This window comes from Tachypleus tridentatus, chromosome 1 (assembly GCF_004210375.1).
Source record: "Tachypleus tridentatus isolate NWPU-2018 chromosome 1, ASM421037v1, whole genome shotgun sequence".
Lineage (NCBI taxonomy): Eukaryota > Metazoa > Arthropoda > Merostomata > Xiphosura > Limulidae > Tachypleus > Tachypleus tridentatus.
In genome coordinates this window covers 165,468,012-165,483,698 of record NC_134825.1, presented here as the reverse complement: position 1 = coordinate 165,483,698, position 15,687 = coordinate 165,468,012, and the positions used below count along the sequence as shown (strand labels likewise).

At 35.5% G+C, this 15,687-nt stretch overlaps 1 pseudogene across 1 annotated transcript in view; it reads left to right on the top strand.

Annotated features, from left to right (window-relative positions):
- Positions 1 to 15,687, top strand: part of LOC143233418 (SPARC-related modular calcium-binding protein 1-like) — a 91,893-nt pseudogene that overhangs the window by 42,147 nt on the left and 34,059 nt on the right. The window contains exons 5-6 of the transcript XR_013018130.1: positions 541 to 663; positions 15,392 to 15,625. The product of XR_013018130.1 is annotated as an SPARC-related modular calcium-binding protein 1-like (transcript). The remainder of the gene's footprint in view (positions 1 to 540; positions 664 to 15,391; positions 15,626 to 15,687) is intronic.

The following is a 15,687-nucleotide window of genomic DNA, read 5'->3' as shown; positions in this document are numbered from 1 at the left end:
AGGGAATGACTGTCACTCTTTTTATGCATCCACAGCTTAATTTGCGGGGAATAATTTATGGCATCGCACTGATTCGAGTCCTGATTGACAGCTTCAAGATCCAGAACGCTACTAAAGGACCAGCCTGCACTCCTAATTTGCTCACACGTGTAACTTCCATTAGCCCTCTGGCGATAAATATTAAAACGTAAAGCAATAAAATTCGTGGTTTGTCCTGTGTATTAGGTCCAACGCATGGAGCCCTACTTCTGCAGCTTTACAAGTAAAACAAACAGACAAACCACTAGAAAACGTTTGGTTGATGTTAAGCACAAAGCTATACAATGGGCTATCTGTGCTCTGCTCATCACGAGTATCGAAACCCGAATTCTAGCTGTGAGTCCACAAACATATCGCTGTGCCATTGGGGAGGGGCCTGGAAACATAAATTGTTATGTTGCTTTTTAAGCTTGGATAAATACATTTTGTTAAGCCTAAATTTTTAAGTTTTTTCCCCACCAGCCTAATGTATTGTAATGCTTTTTATGTTTCTCTTTTTAGGTTGTAGTAGTACTGATAAAACGACATTTAACAATAACCTGGTGAAGATCTTCAAGTCTGAATATGACCGGTTAGAAAATCCACCTGGTGTTGGTATGTATCACCAGAACCCACCCAGTGCTGGTACGTATCACGGTTGTTTTTCTGTTACCTCTCATTAGTGGAATTAGTGGATGTATTTTTTTACCTTCCACCTTTCTTTCAGTTAGACTATGAGAATTGGTGGATGTATTGTTTTACCTTCCATAAATCTCTCAGTTAACATAATGGAATTAGTGGACGTATTGTTTTACCTTCCATCTATCTTTCATTTAACTTAATGACATTAGTGGAAGTATTGCTTTACCTTCCATCTAACTGTCAGTGAACATAATGGAATTAGTGGATGTATTGTTTTACCTGTCTGTCAGTTAATGGAATTAGTGGATGTATTGTTTTACCTTCCATCTATCTTTCATTTAACTTAATGGCATTAGTGGATGCATTGTTTTGTCTGTATGTCAGTTAATGAAATTAGTGGTTGTATTGCTTTACCTGTCTGTCAGTTAATGAAATTAGTGGTTGTATTGCTTTACCTGTCTGTCAGTTAATGGAATTAGTGGATGTATTGTTTTACCTTCCATCTATCTTTCATTTAACTTAATGGCATTAGTGGATGCATTGTTTTGTCTGTATGTCAGTTAATGAAATTAGTGGTTGTATTGCTTTGCCTGTCTGTCAGTTAATGAAATTAGTGGTTGTATTGCTTTGCCTGTCTGTCAGTTAATGAAATTAGTGGTTGTATTTCTTTCCTTTTAATAAAGATTGTTACTGTAGATATCACGAGTATTTCAACAGGACAAAAATGACAGAATATGAAAAACAAAACGAATAGTAATATGTAAAGAAATGTTGGTAAGAATGAGACAGTAATAGCTTTCTGTTTATTGCGAGACCTTGACCCTGGGAGGTCAAGAAAGGGGTTTATTCGTTCTGTTATACCTATTGTAACTAGTTTTGTCTTGAGGGTGAATCACTTGTACTAACCATGCAATCTATAAAACGTGAAGTTATTGTGTAGGTTGACTGTATCATATTGACCATAGTGTTTTCATGATGTTTGCTAAACGTCAGTTTATGGACCCGGATTACATTCAGTGTGTACGCACATACTCGTCTGGAATGGCTGCTTTTAGAGATCAGCAAAAAATGTTTTTTTTCTTCTATCACCGTGTCTTAATAGAGTGCATATAAACAACAACAACAACAAAATAACAGGTTTTTGGTTTTGTTTAATTTCGCACAAAGCTACTCGAGGGCTATCTGTGCTAGCCGTCCCTAATTTAGCAGTGTAAGACTAGAGGGAAGGCAGCTAGTCATCACCACCCACCGCCAACTCTTGTGCTACTCTGTTACCAACGAATAGTGGGATTGACCGTCACATTATAACGCCCCCACGGCTGAAAGGGCGAGCATGCTTGGCGCGAAGGGGATGCGAACCCGCGACCCTCAGATTACGAGTCGCACGCCTTAACACGCTTGGCCATGCCGGGCCCCAAAATAACAGGACAATTACTGAGTGCTGTGAACTAAACTGTAAATCAGTTTTATTGTAGTCCCGCTTTTTTCCCGGGAAAACAAGTCATCTTTCATGTATTTTACAAACAAAAACATTTCATCGTTTATTGAGAAGTATTAATGAAATTCAAGCTGAAAATGTTCATTGTTTGTTTTTTTGATTGAATGATTTTAAAATATTTCAAAGCTTTTATGGTTTGAATATATTTTATTTAAGAACTTATATTTGAGACAAGAAGCTAATATTAAATGATAGAAGTATTAGATTATGAAGTTAAAACACATTTACTGTTGAAGAATTTGTTTAATATATTAAATGTACTATTTTTACAGATAAAACCATAATAGTACCTCAATAATTACCCGCAGCACACTAAAGTATTACTGTTTCTCAACGCTTTTCTGTGACTGTCGGTCTTTCTCGTTTTTTCAACGACAGTATCTGCTAATATTTGTAACCACGTATCTAAAGTCTTAGCCTTTTGTCGCACTGTTGATCCAACAGCATTCAAACGGCATTCTGTCATATAAAGCACAATAGAAGGAGAATTGTGAACGTACTGACTAAATTTCTGGTTGGGTCTGTCTGTTCTGTTAATAGATAAAGAAATAAGGGTAAATGTTTCTAGTGACAACGGCGTTTGTTGATCGCATACATATAATATCAATCTTACATTTAGCGATTCATATGGTGATGGCCATCGTTGCTGGTACTGTATTAATATATTCCGTCATTAAAGTAGCTAAACGCCAAGAAACGTTTCGATCTTTCACTTTGCACTTGGTAATATGAACCTTTATTTCGGTGCATCCGCATGTTTTCGATCAAACGATTGCAGCCGATTACTTCGTTCGAGATTAAGATATAAATCACGTGTAACCGTTGTCGATCTGGTTTGACATTATTACTGGCTCGTTGAAAAGTGTGTTTATATTAGTTGGCACAATGATATGAACTTAGAGTAGCAGTTTTTGCTAGTCATTAGCAGTGATATCTGTTCGATGTGTTATTAGACCTCAGTATAATTAGAAAATGGATATGGCCGAAATCGTTAAACTTGTCAAGAGCAATCATGTTTAAAATATTTCAGTTTTGGTTATATTATATACAACACGCAGAAGCTAATCAGTCTTAGGGCGTAAAGTGTGAGTGAGTAAGTTTGATTAATATTAATTCAACTTTTTAAAAAAACAAACAAACTCTTAAAGTACTGTATTTGTATGACCATTAGAGGGCATAATTCTATAATTGTATACATATAAGGAAGTATTCATTTTAATTATGAAAACTGATATGTCTTTGGTTACGCGTGGAGTATACAAGAATCTTTGGATGCCAATATTTCGAAACATTCACATTGTAAGGATAACAAACAGACAATTAATAGAAACGTAAAAGTAGTGACGAAACTTACAAAGATCGAATCTATAAACGGGTGAAGGTGCACCACTATTAGCAAGATATAAACACAAAATTAGAAATAAATCAGTAGGACTACGGTGAGTATAGGTGCTTAGGTCCGTAAGATACCACTCCTACTAGTACCATTCGCTCTTTGCAAGGCCGGCATGGCCAGGTGAGTTAAGACGTTTGTAATCTGAGGGTCCCGGGTTCGAATCCCTGTCGCACCAAACATGCTCGTCCTTTCAGTCATGGGGGCGTTATAATGTAACGGTCAATCCGACTATTCGATGGTAAAAGAGTAGCTCAAGAGTTGGTGGTTGGTGGTGATGACTAGCTTCCTTTCCCTCTAATCTTACACTGTTAAATTAAGGATGTTTAGCGCAGATAGCCCTCGTGTAGCTTTGCGCGTAATTAAAAAAACCAAACAAACAAACTCTCTTTGCAATCAATTACCCATTCGTGTCGCGTATCTACCTTTCCATTGCGTTTGAAAATCAGACAGTATATAATAGTATTTGATAGTTTTAATTCAGTTGTTTAATGTAAATAGTTAGTAGCCCCAAATTCTTCAAGTTAATTATGTGATTAGCGCGTGCTTGTTTAGTTGATAAATTTTCAGTTACGGTTGTTTTAAAGCATAAGCTTTCATAGAAACGTAAGGATATTTTATCACCAAGAGGGATAACAACAACCTGGTGGTAAATTCTATGATTAATAATATACTCTTCAAAACAAGAAACGCAAAAGGGATATTTTTGTTAATTTAAAGAGAAATATATGTAATAACGTTACAAGCTCAGAGTATGTGATGTTACACGTGTTAAGGCACTGATTGTCAGACCAAAATGACAATAAAAGTTGTGCACTTTGAAAACGGAGGAAAACATCGGAATTTTCGCCAAAACGCATTCGTGTCCAATAAATTTGTTTGAGAGATTTGCATGTTCTGCAAGTGCAACATGTGCAAAATCCCTATAAAAGTAACGGGTTCTCGGTTTCCATAGCTCAGTGTTAAGCCACCGACACGCAATACAGTTACGCTAAGACTGACTGAAGCACAACGCAACAACGCCATTGGTCGCTTGGAAGCAGGCGAATCTCGATCAGATGTTGCCAGAGCTGCGAATGTCCACCCAAGCACCATCACAAGGCTATGGAGTCATCATCAACAACATGGATCAACTTGTGACCGTCCACAATCTGGCAGACCTCGTGTGACCACGCCCGCACAAGATCGCTACATCCGGTTACGTCACCTTCGGGATAGGACCACCACTGCGACGTCTACTGCCTCAACCATACCAGGGCTGTGTAGGATTTCTGATCAGACCGTACGCAACCGTCTACGAGAGGCAGGAATCCGACCTCGACGTCCAGTCAGAGGCGTCATCCTCACCCAGCAACATCGTCAAGCACGGCTGCAGTGGACTCGGGCACATCGGGTATGGCCTCATCGACGATGGAGGCATGTTTGGTTCAGCGATGAATCACGTTTTATGCTTCGTAGGCAGGATGGAAGGACCCGTGTTTACCGTCGCCGAGGTGAACGTTTTGCAGCAAACTGTGTGCAGGAAATTGACAGATTTGGTGGTGACATCGTCATGATGTGGGCTGCCATCGCCTACAATGCCAGAACAGACCTTTTGCACATTCGAGGGAATCTTACGGCTCAACGATACGTCGACGAGAGTCTTAGGCCCCATGTGCAACCCATCATGGTGAACGTCAACGACGTTTTTCAACATGACAACGCCCGTCCTCACACAGCCCGACTCACCACTGTCTTCTTGAGACATCACAACATCAACGTTCTTCCATGGCTCTCCAGATCACCAGATTTAAACCCCATCGAACATCTTTGGGATGAGTTGGACCGACGTCTGCGACGGCGACAACCTCAACTGCAGACTCTACCTCAGCTTGCAGCAGCTTTGCAGGCTGAGTGGACAGCCATTCCACAGGATATGATTCGTCATTTCATCGTTTCCATGGGCAGAAGATGCCAAACAGTTATTGATGCTCATGGGGGCATACTCGTTATTGACATTGAGTGACGTTAAACTTCAACTAGTGAGCGTGGACTTCGCCTTTGCAGACTTTGGATGTTCAGCAGTGAATGTGCAAAGTTTCACACATGTCATACAGAACTACCCGGAATAAACGTGTTAACAATTTGTCTCAAATTTTGCCTTTTGCGTTTCATTTTGAAGAGTATATTAATGTTTCTGGATCATGTGAAACGGGTTATTGTTGTTTAATATACATAATTCATGAAATTTACGATTGCCATCTTTAAATATTATATAGTAATAAATTAATGAGTTAAAAGGTCATACATTTGACAGTAATAAGTCAGTATTTTACGTACCTTCTGGTAGGATAGCCGTAAGTATATGTACTTTAAACGTTAAAATCCGGGACTCGATTCTCCACAGTGAGACAGCAAATAATCCACTGTCACTTTAAAACAAAGTGAATCACTTTATTTGGGATTTTCATACAAATACTGTAATTTTGGAAAAGTGCCAAGTTTTAAAACTTTTTGTTTTTTCAAAGCTTTAGTTATTCTTATGGAACAAAAACAGATAATTTGTTGGTAATCAGACGACACGAACGAAGTGTTAGTGAAAGCAGAAAATTTGATGAAAGACCTATCATATTTAGAACAGGGTAATTTTTTCTTCTTTTCTTTTTCTTAAAAGATTTTTTTTCAAACATAAAAAAATGTACTCCTTACTTGCAGAGAGGAGTGAAGGGCAAACAACATTTCTACCATGAACTATAGAGCGTATCAAATGAACGTACTTTGAAAATGTCTTTTCATGTATTTGTTGCCAGGGACGTGTGCGACATGTGTACTGAATTTTCTCTCCGTTGAGAATTTTGTTCAAATACACTAATAATTCTAGAATATACTGACTTGAAATCTATTCTGCCATGTATTATTTTTTTGTTACTACACCTTGGTCTATTTTGCAATATATTCTTCTTTGTTAAAACCTAATCCATTGTGCCATGTAATATTCTTTGATACAACCTGATCTATTCTGCCATCTAGTGGTCTTTGTTACATCATCACAACTATTGGTACAGGTGTCATAACTAACATTTTTTGGCCCTGTCGCGCCAAACATGCTCGCCCTTTCATAACGTCGTGGGGACGTTATAATGTTACGGTCAATCCCACTATTCGTTGGTAAAAGAGTAGCCCAAGAGTTGGCGGTGGGTGGTGATGACTAGCTGCCTTCCCTCTAGTCTTACACTGCTAAATTAGGGACGGCTAGCACAGATAGCCCTCGAGTAGCTTTGTGCGAAATTCAAAACAAACAAAGAAACAGACATTCTTTGGATTCAATATTATATGTATGTATTTTCTTATAACAAAATTACATCGGGCTCTCTGCTGTGTCCACCAAGGGGAATCGAACCCTTGATTTTAGCGTTATAAGTTCGAAGATGTAACGCTGTCCTAGCAGGAGACTTTAATATTATGATGTTTAACCTTCGTGAGATAGATAAATGTGGTATTTTATTGTGTTACCAATTTGCGTACCGTTGTTCTTTCTAACGTACAAGTCTACATGTTTTTTCGTGATTATAAATATTCAGTTTCATCCTAGTATTCTTTATGCTTTGGAAAAAATACCGGTAAATTTCTGCACACTTTTTTTCTTTAAAGACGTTCAATTATTAACTATGGTTTCTCCTCCAAAGTTAGCTGCTGTCGCTGTCTGAAAATAGACATTTAGAACAAATTTTAGTCTGATCTCTGTGAGAAATTTGAAGAAGGTAAACTTCCCTCATTGGTCAGTAGTATATTCATATACTTATAAAATTTATATCCAGGTTTCGATTTTCTGTAGTGGACAGAACGCAGATAGCCAATTATGTAGTTTTATGCTTAAAAGAAAACAAAAAAAAGAATACTATAAGCGTGGAAACCGAATTGTTAAGGACATCTAACTGTCAACTTATTTTTTAATATAAGAAAATTTAATGTCGGATCAATAAATATTCTTTATTATTTCCTACTCGGCCCTGTCATGGTCAGGTGGTTAAGGCACTTGAAATCGTAATCCGAGGATCGCAGGTTCGAATCCCGGTCTCACCAAACATGCTCGCCCTTTGTGACCCAACAGTTGGTGGTGGGTGGTGATGACTAGCTGCCTTCCCTCTGGTCTTACACTGCTAAATTAGGGACGGCTAGCGCAGATAGCCCTCGAGTAGCTTTGCGCGAAATTAAAAGAAATAAAATAACAAAAGAAAAATATTTCACACTTGCACGTGTCTAGATTTTCCCAGCAACACTTCTTTGAAGAACTCCAACTTTCTTATCAGCCACGGAATGTAGACCAAGAAAAAACAAACGTTAGATAGTTGGCTCATGGTTTGGAAAAAAATTAAAGTCTCTGTTAAAAATTCATACAAAAGTTTACAGACTGCAAAGAAAAGATATTAAAATTGAGCAAACTTTATGGGGAAATTTTCATGTAACAGTCATTCGTACCAAATTATCCTGATCAGCTGACTATAGCCTTAGCGTTTCCAGTTGAAGTTCACGTGATTAACAGTGATGAAAGTACAAACGTTTTTTTTCCAGTTAGGTTGACAAAATTTGGACTATGCTACTTGAACGTTTACTTCACAGCTCTCGTTCGAGAGCGTGGGAATATTGAGAAGTCCGTACTAAACTCCAGGCTTTAACACTTGCAAGTTATTTTGATAACTTGGAATCAATTGTCCGGTCATGGAACGTTTCCCTCTAGAACTGTATTGTGTTCCACTTTATTAATATTTTCGAAATTCCAAATTATATTTTTTAATCTACTTTTCAGTGGTGGCTTCCAATGCGACCCTCGAAAGTTAACTTATTAAATGTTAATCCAATTTCTAACGTTAACAAAGAGTTAGTATTAGTATTACGTAAAAACTTATATTTAAAAATAAGTATTTCTACCAACTTCTGTAAAGAGATCGGTTTTAACAAAGATAATCTGGTAATAAAAACTACGTAAATATTAAATAAATGGTTTATATTATTTAGTTGTGTACGAGTCACAGCAAAATTATTACATGAACAACTTAAGTGCTGGACATAGTACTGGAATGAATTTTAACCACAACATAAATGTTCGTGCGTGCCGGCCACACTTGTGTTTTTCTTTTCAGTTAGCGTGCGATACAAGTCGTTTTGAAAATACAAGAATGTGTGATATACATTGTATTTGTATTTTAAAAATACAATAAGTAACAAAGTGTGATATATTTTGTGTTTATATTTAAAAAAACAATAACAGCGTGTGATATACACTGTTTATATTGTAAAAAATACCATAAGTAAGAATGTGTGATATACGCTGTGTTTATATTGTAAAAAAATACCATAAGTAACAATGTGTGACATACACTGTTTATATTGTAAAAAAATACCATAAGTAACAATGTGTGATATACACTGTGTTTATATTGTAAAAAATACCATAAGTAACAATGTGTGACATACACTGTTTATATTGTAAAAAAATACCATAAGTAAGAATGTGTGATATACACTGTGTTTATATTGTAAAAAATACCATAAGTAAGAATGTGTGATATACACTGTGTTTATATTGTAAAAAAATACCATAAGTAACAATGTGTGATATGCACTGTGTTTATATTGTAAAAAAATACCATAAGTAACAATGTGTAATATGCACTGTGTTTATATAGTAAAAAATACCATAAGTAACAATGTGTGATATACACTGTGTTTATATTGTAAAAAAATACCATAAGTAACAATGTGTGATATGCACTGTGTTTATATAGTAAAAAATACCATAAGTAACAATTTGTGATATGCACTGTGTTTATATTGTAAAAAAATACCATAAGTAATAATGTGTGATATGCACTGTGTTTATATTGTAAAAAATACCATAAGTAACAATGTGTGATATACACTGTGTTTATATTGTAAAAAAATACCATAAGTAACAGTGTGTGATATGCACTGTGTTTATATTGTAAAAAAATACTATAAGTAACAATATGTGGGGCCTGGCATGGCCAAGCGTGTTAAGGCGTTCGACTCGTAATCCGAGGGTTGCGGGCTCGAATCCCTGTCGCACCAAACATGCTCGCCCTTTCAGCCGTGGGGGCTTTACAATGTGACGGTCAATCTCATTAATCGTTGGTAGAAGAGTAGCCCAAGAGTTGGCGGTGGGTGGTGATGACTAGCTGCTTTTCCTCTAGTTTTACACTGCGAAATTAGGGACGGCTAGCGCAGATAGCCCTCGAGTAGCTTTGCGCGAAATTAAAAAAAACCGACAAAAAACAATGTGTGATATACACTGTTCATATTGTAAAAAAATACGATAAGTAACAATGTGTAATATACATTGTGTATGTATTGTAAAAATAATACAAGTAATGAAAGAGTGTACACTGTTATACTTGAAGAACATTAAGCTGCGTGATTTATGCCTCGTGTTTTACTATAGTGGACGCAGCGTGTATGTCAGTATTGATATATGTAACCTAACTTATGTGCCATCTATTGAATAACATCACAAACAAAACTCCATAAAAAAATTAGAAAGATAACTGTGGTATGTGCAAGAACCATTTCTTTATAACAGAACACAGTTTTAAATAGAAGTTCTCTAAACACAACAAGAACACGACTTTCTCTATGACTGTATGTGAGGGTTTGATTATATCTTTATTTATGTTATATTTAAATGTAGTACTGAGAAACTGGAGTTTAAATTTTTTTCTTCAATAAATGGTATCACTTAATATGTAAAAAACATTACAGTTTATATTAATAAAATGTATGAAGGTTTTGAACTCTGGGCATCAAATCATTTTGATGTAATGAGTTGTGTTTAATTGAAAAACACAATTTGAACATTTTTCTTGTGCAGTACTGCCCAAACAAAAAGGCCTGGCATAGCCAGGTGTTTAAGGCACTCGACTCGTTATCCGCGGGTCGCGTGTTCGACTCTCTGTCACGCAAAACATGTTCGCCCTTTAGCAGAGGGGGCGTTATAATATTACGGTTACTCCCACTATTCGTTCGCAAAAGAGTAGCCTTACACTGCTAATTTAGGGACGGGTAACTCAGATAGCTCTCGTGGAGCTTAGCGCGAAATTCAAAACAAACCAGAAAAGAAAACCCCTTTCTATAAAATGTTCACCTTTTTCTAAATGTTTATATGAGGCATACGCATACTACAATTAGTAATTACTAGCATAAACAGTCACTCTTAGGAGGCGTTTCTGTTAGAATATAATGTTAATTTCATTTTATATCAGCGACAGTTAATCAAGCTACCTTTAGGTTTTTATTCTTGTGAGATGGTGTTCTACGCTACAACATTAACCCTCCCATTACGGTACAATTAATAATATTTTCTTTACAGTTTGAACCGGCACGATAATGTTTTATTTTCATAGGTTTTCTACGTAATTTATTCTGCATCTCATCTTGTTATATTTAAACTAATAAAACATGTAAGGTGTGAAATAAAATATCTGGTCAAGAAAAATATAAAAAGGATTGAACGCGCGATTTGAAGGAATGAATCAAAATTTTCGGCGAAACTGGTAGCTACACTTATAACATCGATAAGAATTTAACATCAAATATTCGTTAATTAGTTAGCTAGGTGGCTTTTTTTTTTTTTTCAGTTTAGGGGTTAATAGTGGGTAAAACAAAATACACGGCCAGGCTAACTAATGAATGAACTTAACTGTTAAATTGCATGATACCTAAGAAAATTTAATAGTTAGAAACATGGGATTGTGAAGAAAAATAAGACAGGAAACAGCAGCTATTATTACATCCATAGTGACCTTTACTGTATTATTTTATCTTTGAACAGATACCATCTGTAAGGTCAAAATAACCTACTCCCCATAAACATAGGTATTTATGTTTTAATGAGGTTAGTCTCTGTAAATAGTAAATCATTCCAAGTACGTTTGACAACCTTTTGATTGTTGTAAAGACCCTTAATACTGGAAACACAATTATTAGGTAGTGGTGGCTATCTGTGAGAGGCCATTTTGAAATGATGGTCAAATATACTGGGCCTTTAATAGAGGTTTGGTTTTGAATTTCGTGCAAAGCTACACGTGAGCTGTCTGCACTAACCGTCCCTAATTTAGCAGTGTAAGACTAGAAGGGAGGCAGCGAGTTTTCACCATTCACCGCCAACTGTTGGGCTATTTTACTAACGAATAGTAGGATTGAGTGTCACATTGTAGCACTCTCACAGCTGAGAGGGCGAGCATGTTTGGTGTGATGAGGATTTGAACCCGCGACCCTCAGATTACGAGTCGAGAACTCGAACCATCTGGCCGTCCCAGGCTGAGCCTTGAGAGACAGACGAGTAAACAGTTGAATTGTGATTGGTTATCTGACCAGTTGTAAAGATTATGGTGTGAGTATTAGGAATAGAAGTTGCTTTCCAAGTATCTGTAATTTTCTAAAACGAGCTACAGCAATTTGTGAAAGCATGTACTTCACCACAAAACTTTCAATATGTACTTCACCACAAAACTTTCAACATGTACTTCATCACAAAACTTTCAATATGTACTTCACCACAAAACTTTCAACATGTACTTCACCACAAAACTTTCAATATGTACTTCACCACAAAACTTTCAACATGTACTTCACCACAAAACTTTCAACATGTACTTCACCACAAAACTTTCAATATGTATTTCACCACAAAACTTTCAACATGTACTTCACCACAAAACTTTCAACATGTACTTCACCACAAAACTTTCAATATGTACTTCACCACAAAACTTTCAATATGTACTTCACCACAAAACTTTCAACATGTAATTTCATCACAAAACTTTCAATATGTACTTCACCACAAAACTTTCAACATGTACTTCACTCACAAAACTTTCAATATGTATTTCACCACAAAACTTTCAACATGTAATTTCACCACAAAACTTTCAATATGTATTTCACCACAAAACTTTCAATATGTAATTTCACCACAAACTTTCAATATGTACTTCACCACAAAACTTTCAACATGTACTTCACCACAAACTTTCAACATGTACTTTTCACCACAAACTTTCAATATGTACTTCACCACAAAACTTTCAACATGTAATTTCACCACAAAACTTTCAACATGTAATTTCACCACAAAACTTTCAATATGTACTTCACCACAAAACTTTCAATATGTAATTTCACCACAAAACTTTCAATATGTATTTCACCACAAAACTTTCAACATGTATTTCACCACAAAACTTTCAATATGTAATTTCACCACAAAACTTTCAACATGTATTTCCACAAAACTTTCAATATGTAATTTCACCACAAAACGTTCAACATGTACTTCACCACAAAACTTTCAATATGTATTTCACCACAAAACTTTCAACATGTTGCTTCACCACAAAACTTTCAATATGTACTTCACATAAAACTTTCAATATGTAATTTCACCACAAAACTTTCAATATGTATTTCACCACAAAACTTTCAACATGTACTTCACCACAAAACTTTCAATATGTAACTTCACCACAAAACTTTCAACATGTAACTTCACCACAAAACTTTCAATATGTACTTCACCACAAAACTTTCAACATGTAACTTCACCACAAAACTTTCAATATGTAATTTCACCACAAAACTTTCAACATGTACTTCACCACAAAACTTTCAATATGTACTTCACCACAAAACTTTCAACATGTAATTTCACCACAAAACTTTCAATATGTAATTTCACCACAAAACTTTCAATATGTATTTCACCACAAAACTTTCAACATGTACTTCACCACAAAACTTTCAATATGTAATTTCACCACAAACTTTCAACATGTAACTTCACCATAAAACTTTCAATATGTAATTTCACCACAAAACTTTCAACATGTAATTTCACCACAAAACTTTCAACATGTAATTTCACCACAAAACTTTCAATATGTATTTCACCACAAAACTTTCAATATGTATTTCACCACAAAACTTTCAACATGTACTTCACCACAAAACTTTCAACATGTACTTCACCACAAAACTTTCAATATGTAATTTCTTCACCACAAAACTTTCAACATGTAATTTCACCACAAAACTTTCAATATGTATTTCACCACAAAACTTTCAATATGTACTTCACCACAAAACTTTCAACATGTACTTCACCACAAAACTTTCAATATGTACTTCACCACAACACTTTCAATATGTGCTTCACCACAAAACTTTCAATTTGTACTTCACCACAAAACTTTCAATATGTAATTTCACCACAAAACTTTCAACATGGACTTCACCACAAAACTTTCAATATGTACTTCACCACAAAACTTTCAACATGGACTTCACCACAAAACTTTCAACATGGACTTCACCACAAAACTTTCAACATGGACTTCACCACAAAACTTTCAACATGTACTTCACCACAAAACTTTCAATATGTACTTCACCACAAAACTTTCAATATGTAACTTCACCACAAACTTTCAACATGTATTTCACCACAAAACTTTCAACATGTACTTCACCACAAAACTTTCAACATGTACTTCACCACAAACTTTCAATATGTATTTCACCACAAACTTTCAACATGTACTTCACCACAAAACTTTCAATATGTACTTCACCACAAAACTTTCAACATGTACTTTACCACAAAACTTTCAACATGTACTTCACCACAAAACTTTCAATATGTACTTCACCACAACACTTTCAATATGTACTTCACCACAAAACTTTCAATTTGTACTTCACCACAAAACTTTCAATATGTACTTCACCACAAAACTTTCAACATGGACTTCACCACAAAACTTTCAATATGTAATTTCACCACAAAACTTTCAACATGTAATTTCACCACAAAACTTTCAACATGTAATTTCACCACAAAACTTTCAACATGTATTTCACCACAAAACTTTCAATATGTATTTCACCACAAAACTTTCAACATGTACTTCACCACAAACTTTCAACATGTAATTTCACCACAAAACTTTCAACATGTAATTTCACCACAAAACTTTCAACATGTACTTCACCACAAAACTTTCAACATGTAATTTCACCACAAAACTTTCAATATGTAATTTCACCACAAAACTTACAATATGTAACTTCACCACAAAACTTTCAATATGTACTTCACCACAAAACTTTCAATATGTAATTCCACCACAACACTTTCAATATGTAATTTCACCACAAAACTTTCAATTTGTAATTTCACCACAAAACTTTCAACATGGACTTCACCACAAAACTTTCAATATGTAACTTCACCACAAAACTTTCAACATGTAACTTCACCACAAAACTTTCAACATGGACTTCACCACAAAACTTTCAACATGTACTTCACCACAAAACTTTCAACATGTACTTCACCACAAAACTTTCAATATGTACTTCACCACAAAACTTTCAATATGTACTTCACCACAAAACTTTCAACATGTACTTCACCACAAAACTTTCAACATGGACTTCACCACAAAACTTTCAACATGTACTTCACCACAAAACTTTCAATATGTACTTCACCACAAAACTTTCAACATGTACTTCACCACAAAACTTTCAATAAACTGTTTATTTCATTATTCATTTCAGTCGCTCCCCCAGTGGCACAGCGGTATGTCTGTTGACTGAAGCCGCTAGAAATCAGGTTTCGATACACGTGGTGGACAGAACACAGATATCCCATTGTGTAGCTTTGTGCTTAATTCGAAATAAAATAATTTCAGTGAAAGTATTTTCGCATACTTGATATTTTAGTACTGTTCGTAATTATCGGTTTTATCTCTCAAATGTACTGTTTTTTTTTTTTTTTTTAGGGTTGCTACTTAACCAAGAAACCCAACGGGTCATCATATGGAAATTTGATCAACTGGACACGAATAAAGACAATGTGCTTAGAAGAAGGGAAGTTCGAGATCTTCGTCGAATGGCGAAAAAAATAATTGAGCCGCGCCAGTGTGCCAAAACATTTATCAGACACTGCGATTTTGATCATGATAAAAAAATTTCCCAGGTCGAATGGTCAAAATGTCTCGTGACGGATCTAAGTAGTAAGTTCTTCATTCCTTTTAAACATCATAGTGAAATAATTCACGTGCAAAAATTAATTTTA